We start from the raw sequence: 8,225 nt of genomic DNA on the forward strand, positions 1-8,225 counted from the left end.
TAGGGACATAAATAGATTTGACAAACATCTGATGCATTTGATGACGAGTTTTAATCGCATCTGTGATTAAAAATCGACATCTGATTAGTCTCAGATACTTATGATTCAATAAGCAAACTTGTCATGCATTTCATCTTAAATTCTCTACCTAATCACATATTATGAGTTTGGAAAAAGCACACTATTCCAGCGGCTCATATCTATCACTTATTCATAGGAAGTTTCCTTCATAGTTTAAAACAAGAGGCTCATTAGAGTTTGGTAGAGACATTTAATTTTGAAATTAATTTTTACCTTTCAATCAATTATGTTATTTTTGTAAATCTTGTATTGCTGATAATTAAGTTATGGTATGTACTAATGAAACTGAATGAAAAATATCAAAAGTCTAATATTAGTACTCCCTCATAAATACAGTTCTGTTTTTTTTGTGGTTTAAAGCCACTTTTGAGCACTGCTTTTGGGATATTTTGTGGCAGCCATTTTTTATTGGTGGCAGGAAGCAGGAGAAAATAATTGACCTTCGACAGGAAAAATGATAATCCTATTCAATTAAGATTGGAGTTGAGTGCTCCAGCACAAGTGGGGTTGGAAATTACAACCTCAGTGTTGACTGGCTTAGGTGATTACAGTAGTAACTACTTAGACCACTCAGCCTGACCAAGGCCCTATTTACAGTTATGAAAGGCAGGACTTCCTAAACTGCACATGAATACCAAATATCAATGGTTTATTAACAGTAGTACTGTTATACTAACTTATAACAAATTACAGCATTAACATTAATGGAGAGGCCTTGCACAGGCTTTCCCTGTTGGTCATCCCCCCTCCTTTTTATCCTGGGTTGGGACCTCCTTTTAAAATTGGCTAGATCAACCACAAAACTATCATTGTAAAATACACTGAAATTGGTGGTTCATTTATATATGAAAGAAAATCCCCCTTTAGTGTACATGATACTTCATCACAACAATCCTTCAAAACCCTTAGAATTTTCTGTTTTCCTAATTTAGGCATAAGTTGTACAAACATTTAAGACCAAAACTGGACAAGTACCGATAAAATCACTATAATTACATTTCCAATTGTAATAATTAAAGTAAATGTTTTAAGTAGCCCTGGTAAATGACAGTATTATGTTGTATTATCTGTTATTGTATAACAGTTTTCGTGTAATAATTTTAGCCATGAACCTGACATTTAAAGGTCTATCGCTTTGTACTTTTTGTTCAGGGGAACATGCTTTACAAATACATATATGTACATATATGTATTGTTCAAAGACAATTTTAAATCAGAAGGAATAGATAGTGCATGTTACATACAGGACGCTTTTTGGAAGTTCTAGTATTTAACTTTAATATTTAAAATGCAAAATATTTCAGTTTGCTAACATACATTTTGTGTTTAAATATTCTTCACTTAAATTCCCATTGCAAAGTAAGATTAGGCACTAGGGGCTTTTGTTGTGATAAATCATAAAGTAATTTAAAAGTGTTAAGCTTGAAAAAGAATTTGACATGGCCAAGATTATGAATACACAACAAAAAATTTTGTATGTAATGTTTTGGTTTCTATTACAACAGTGAAGATTTTGTGAAGTCATAAAAAATAACAAAAGAAATCTTTTCATGAAAAATAAACAAAAGCAGCAAAAAAGCTAAAAAAAAAAAAAAAAAAAAAATATGAGACACAAATGACAACATTCTCTCTTAGAAATCAAAATATGATACAATCTTCATGAAAAATATATGCATATTTTTATTTTTTTTGGCTCAAGGTTATAAAAGCTTTTAGTTTAGCATCACAGAATATTGAATATTCAGTGAATTTAGTCTTATTATATAGAAGACTTCGTTTGAATTGTTTTACATTTGTCATTTCATGGCCTTTTAATATAGCTGACTATGCAGTATGGGTTTTGCTCATTGTTGTACTGTGACCTATAGTTGTTAATGTATGTGCCATTGGTTCACCTATAGTTGTTAATGTATGTGCCATTGGTTCTCTTGCGGAGAGTTGTCTCATTGGCAATCATACCACATCTTCATATCTTTATATTGTTTAATATGATGATTCATTCATGTCATCTCAATTTCGCAATGGTCAATGATACTAATAGTAATAAAAGTTAAATCTTTTGTAAAAACTCGGCTAATTTTGACAAAATTGTGTATTGCAACAAGATCAAATTAAGCATCAAAGCATGATGTTATAGTACTTATTCCTATTCTAATTTGCAACTTGAAAAGGGCTTATTTAAGGGTTAAAATAACCACTAAAAATTCTAAATTTTTAAATTATTACATTATCGGTTAATAAATAATCTACAAAATAGAAATTAAATTTAATTTAATAATTATATTTTACTCACATTTCAACCACATTAACTTTTAATCCTAAACAACCCACTCCAAATGATGTAATAACATGAATGAATTCACCTATATTATTTCAAAGGCTGAATAAAAGTCCATTAGTTGCCCTTGAGCCGAATAACAAAATTCACTATAGAAAGCATATTTTTAAAATTTCACTTTTAACGTAAAGTTAATAACAGATACATCATTTTCCACCGATACTCTGTCAAGTGAAAGTAACTTCTTATCAAAGCTAATGAAAGCCAAGTTTCAATTAAAATAATAAAATCTATTCATAAAAAAAACTGTAAGTAAAAGTTTTTACCTGAACAGGTAGGGAAGATAGGTCTAATCTGTTGGTTTTAATGATTTTGAAAGTATGTTTGTCATGTAACTCACGTTCGTGATTAAAACCTTCTTCAAATCAATTAATTTTTTACCGATTATTTATAGAAAACCGTGTTAAAAGATTACAAGCATGTTACCAGTTTACAAACCCTTTTTGTGTCAAAGTAGTGTATACCAAATATTTAAGGAAGTTTGTATCTAGTTGTTAAAACTTGTTCAAGTGGTGTACCTATAACCTTTTCTTCAAGTGAAGCTTCACACATAGGTCATTTAGTGCATGGCATCTTTTCTATGCTTCATATAAAATTGAGAATGGAAATAGGAAATGTGTCAAAGAGACAACAACCTGACCAAAGATCAGAAAACAGCTGAAGGCCACCAATGGGTCTTCAATACATCTAGAAAATCCCGCACCCAGAGGTGTGCTTCAGCTGGCCCTTAAACAAAAATGTATATAAAAATACAGGATATATCTCAACCTCTCATTGATCTTATGCTACCTAGATATCTTGGCTACCATTTCATAGTCTGCTCTATTAAACACTAGTCTGATGCCCCAGACTAGTAAAAATTTAATTCGGACTGGCAAGTATTTGTAAAACTTTGTTCAAAAGTTAGAAAAATGTCAGAAATAATGGTCTTCAAATTAGAAGTTTAAAAAGATTTTGGAGCAGACTAATTTCAGCCTGATAATGATGATGTGTACTTTGTAAGTAAATTTTACATCTGTCATGCAGCCACTTCCTGTTTGCTAATTTGAAACTTTACTTTTGATATATAGAGAAAATTTCATCAAAGTTTCTTGGCTTGTATGGAAGGGATTGATTTTATATTTGGTCTACAGCTTGATTATGGAGGCTTCAATATATGCAATCTTAATTATTCCATTTCATGCTGCAATGCAGTTTCAGATCTGGTACTGGTCTTGAATAATATCCATTCCAGAATTGTTCAAAATTTAGAATTTCAGGAAGCTATCCATAAAAAATCAAAAAAATAGTCTTTCTTTCCAAAAAAATTAACTTTTTCCAATTTCCATCTCTGAAGGCGCTGCTTTCAATAATGTGTGGTAAAAAAATTGTATCTTTAACATAGGACATGGGGTTGTCTTTTGACCTAGGAAGTTATGAATCACCCTCTGAAGATAGTTAATATGCATGTCATGTAAATCATACCGGTTCTCTAGATATAGAGGGGATACAATTTGTGAAGGACAGACGGCAGACGGAAAAACTGATCACTATTGGGCGATCTGCAATTAGTGGCTAGGCCCTGATAAAAAGTAATGTGGTTATGAAACAACAACCTGACAACACACCACAGTAACTTCTTGCATCTAAAATACCAAGTATTTTAACAATAGACAAATATCTTAACCATTTGTCAAGCTTTAAAGCATCATAATCTGGTTTGACTAGACAAATTGTGAATGACATTGGAGATGAATTTCACTTTATCTTAAAATGTCCATTTTTAAACAAGAGAGAAAAATTACATATATTTTCTTCGACCAAATATCTTCAAATATAAATTATTGATGTCATCAAAAAAGGAAACAAAGCTTATCAAGATATTAAAAATACAGAAATTAGCTCTCCTTTCTTTCATTAAGCTTGAGATTTCGAACATATTTGGACTTAAGCATCACTGAAGAGACATTGATCTTTGATATGTGCATCTGCTGCAGTAAAACTGGTACTGTTAATGTTATTGCTTTGACATATGCACACAATCTTTAATTTCAGTTATTCTACCATTCCAATGTTGGTGCATCTTTTTATCAACTTACACAAGATAAGACAATTTGGTATCATAACAATCTTCAAGAAGTTTAATTCAATCAAAGTTCATGCAATGTGAAATAGAAACAATGCGATCAGATCAATCCTGGTATTGTGAAAATTCATTTTTATCACTGATTCCTATTTCAAGTTGCATAATAATGCTAGTTACATTAAAACTAAATTTAACTTAACTATGAGGTCTTTTAATTTGTTCAGGCTTACTTCATGACTTTAACTTTCTTTTGAAATTCAGCAATGTTTATTCAATCATTGTTACAAATAAAGATTTAAATGAACTCTCTACTCTTTTCTCGTATAATCTTGTTTTAAATTAATATTTAGAAACACTTTGAATTACCTGATTATGAGCAAAACTTCAGGTAAATTAGTTTTAAAAAACAACAGATTTTTTTTAAATGCCTTTATAGTGCAAAAGTTTTTTGGTATTGAAAAGAAAACACCTCTCAGAATAATAGCAGTATATAGACACCTAAGTATGAAGTATATTATACATATAAAGATTACATGCACCACAGTGAGTTGTTTTTTCAACAGGGCGCCTTAAATCAAACTAAGTTTATTGTTGTTGTTTATAAATGCATTGTAAAAAACAAATCTCAAAACATTAAAGTTAAAAAAAGTTTAAAAAATAAATAAAAAGCAACTGTCTGCAAAACAAAACTTACATTAGACTTAGTAAAATCCTATTTGAAATATTATCCATGTAAAAGAGGCACCATCAAGGGAAATATGAACAAGAATCTTGTTTAAATTAATTTCTAGGTAAGTTAAAAAGCCAGACAAGGACATTTCCTACAGAAAATAAGGTTACCAACAGGGTTCCTTAAAACTTGTTCATATAAAGTAAAAAATAACTTAATCAACCTTAGTCTTTCTCTAAGAAAATAATAAAAAAAATCCTTTAAAAAGTTCAATCTTTCTTTGAAACTGTTCAGGTTTTTTAACATTCTATTATCTTAGGAATGCCCCCTATTGGACCTTTTTATTTATGTATTACAAACATATTTAGCCAGATGTTGCCATTTATTGAATTGTCAATATTGATAAAAGTTTGTTTCAAGGTCATTCACGTTATATATACTGTGACTCACAAATCAGAAGATTCCAAGATTATGCAGGAACCAATCTGGCCTTATCTTGTCCTAAAATTAGAGACCAGCTGATGGGCTCAGGGTCCCCTAATCAACAAGGTTTCCACAAATATATATATTATAGGCTTACCTCTGTTCTAGAGTCAGTGGGATCACCGATTATTGATCTTAGTTCTTGCCTTGGAAGATTAGGCATTCGTTCTGTATGTTTAAGCTTTGTATAATCTCTGCGTTGCTGTAAAAGGTGATATATATGCATTGACTTTTGATGCAAGACTGCTATGCATTAGGCAAATGTAATACATTGCCTGTATCCTGAAAAAGAAAATCGCAAATATTATCAAGTCAAATGGGCATCAAATATTAACCAAGGCTCTGTGTTGAAGACATAATGGTGTTTCTTTTACAAATTGTGACTTGGATGGAGATTTGTCTCATTGGCACTCATACCACATCTTCTTATATCTATCAAATATTATCCTATAGAAATCCTACCAAATATACTGAGGATAAAAAGAAATGCAACAATCTTTTAGGCTGATTGTTTTATTGTTGTTTCTTTAAGGTTTAGTGTTCTCTAGTTGTATAATCATTATTGTGCATGATAATATCTTCAAGATCACTTACAAAATATTGCTGTAATTTCAAAAATTATTGGGTGTTTTTATTATTGCAAATCCTCAGCCAATGGAAAAAATGAGAATATGTTAAAGCCATTGCAAAAGTTAAATGAAGGACCATCCCTATTGAAATTGTAAATTTGAGTTTTAATTATCATAAACCTGATATAGTACTGTCACAAGTTCACATTTATATAAATGTCACAATAATTTCTAAAGGACAAGGTATGATAAGGCCTGTTTTTGGTCCCCCTATTTTCTCATTTTTCAAATTATGTTTCAGAAAGCTACTTATGTTAAAACATTCCCTGAGGTTCGAAGTTTGTTTGGATGAACTTCAAAACCTCTTATTTCTGCAACTGGGTAAGGTGAGGGGCATTAACTTTCGGCTATTATTCAAATATTGTAATTATTATTCATTTTGCAGGTGATTTTACAACAATTTTTATTTTTTTTAGTGCCTGTGCCAACGTGACCCAATTTCATGAGAACTGTTTTTTCTGTCTAAATCGGCATAATTTTTTCCAGGTTACGTAGGCGCATCCTATTAAATTTTAAGAAATATTGGCCAAAAATCATAATTTTTCCTTCTTTTGACGTTTTTGATGCCCTTTTACCCCCCTAACATCACCCTTTTTCTGAAATTAATGGTTTTGAAGTTCATCCAAACAAACTTCAAACCTAAGAGAATATCTTAATGTGATAAGTAACTCTCCAAAACAAAATTTAGAAAATGAGAAAATAGGGGGGCCAAAAACAGGCATTTTCGTACCTTGTCCTTTCTAGTACATCAACATGCAAATTAACATAAGATTGAAAAAAGAAAAAAGTAACAAGGCAGCTACATAATGCTCCTGAGATATTGTGTTTTCAATTTAAGAGTAAATTTAAAATCAAGATGCTATCTACTACAAGAAGGCACACGCTGAAATGTCTCGCCTTCTTTACTAATCATTGATATTATGTTGATTGTCCTAAATATAAAGCTGTCTTACAACTGTCACACAATTTTAACATTAACCAAGAAAAGTAAACATTGACCAATGAACTATGAAAATGAGGTCATGGTCAGATGAACCATGCCAGGTAGACATGTACAGCTAACAATTCTTCCATACAACAGATATACATGTAGCTGACCTATTACTTATAGTTTAAGAAAAACAGACCAAAACACCAAAACTTATCACCAAGCAATGAACCGTGAAAATGAGGTCAAGGTCAAATAAAACCTGCACGACTGACATATAGATCATAAAATATTTCCATACACCAAATACAGTAGACCTAGTGTATACAGTATAAGAAAAACAGACCAAATCACAAAAACTTAACTATAACGAATGAACCATGAAAATGAGGTCAAGGTCAGATAACACCTGCCAGTTGGACATGTACACTTAACAGTCCTTCTATACACCGAATATACTAGACCTATTGATTATAGTATCTGACATATGGACTTGACCACCAAAACTTAACCTTGTTCACTGATCAATGAAATGAGGTTGAGGTCAAGTGAAAACTGTCTAAAGGGCATGAGGACCTTACGAGGTACGCACATACCAAATACAGTTATCCTATTACTTATAATAAGAGAGAATTTAACATTACAAAATTATTTACTTTTTTTCAAGTAGTCACTGAACCATGAAAATGAGGTCAAGGACTGTTGAGATTATCGCGGGAACATAACGTTCCAACTATTGTACATGTCTATTGTCGACGTCGTATTGTCAGTGACGTCGCCTTGGGCGGAAATACGTACTTGTATATTAAATGTAATGGCTGAACAGTTGTTGTAATATCGTTGCCTGAACTATCATCTATATTTATATTGAACATGTGACTGACGGAAACTTCATAACATGAGGCATCTATATACAAAGTATGAAGCATCCAGATCTTCCACCTTCTAAAATATTAAGCTTTTAAGAAGTAAGCAAATGCCGATACACCGCCGGATCACTATCCCTATGTCGAGCTTTCTGCAACAAAGTC

At 31.4% G+C, this 8,225-nt stretch overlaps 1 protein-coding gene across 2 annotated transcripts in view; it reads right to left on the reverse strand.

The window, feature by feature from the left end:
- Positions 1–5,294, reverse strand: part of LOC139511944 (uncharacterized) — a 97,630-nt gene extending 92,336 nt beyond the window's left edge. The window contains exon 1 of one of the 2 annotated variants that reach the window (XM_071299145.1): positions 5,179–5,294. The gene's annotated coding sequence lies outside the window, so the exon portion shown is untranslated. Of the gene's footprint in view, positions 1–2,374; positions 2,498–5,178 lie in introns of those variants that run through there. The other variant, XM_071299144.1, reaches the window with a different exon arrangement.
- Positions 5,295–8,225: the final 2,931 nt, after the last annotated feature.

The sequence above is a fragment of the Mytilus edulis genome, chromosome 2 (assembly GCF_963676685.1).
Source record: "Mytilus edulis chromosome 2, xbMytEdul2.2, whole genome shotgun sequence".
NCBI classification, from domain to species: Eukaryota; Metazoa; Mollusca; class Bivalvia; order Mytilida; family Mytilidae; genus Mytilus; species Mytilus edulis.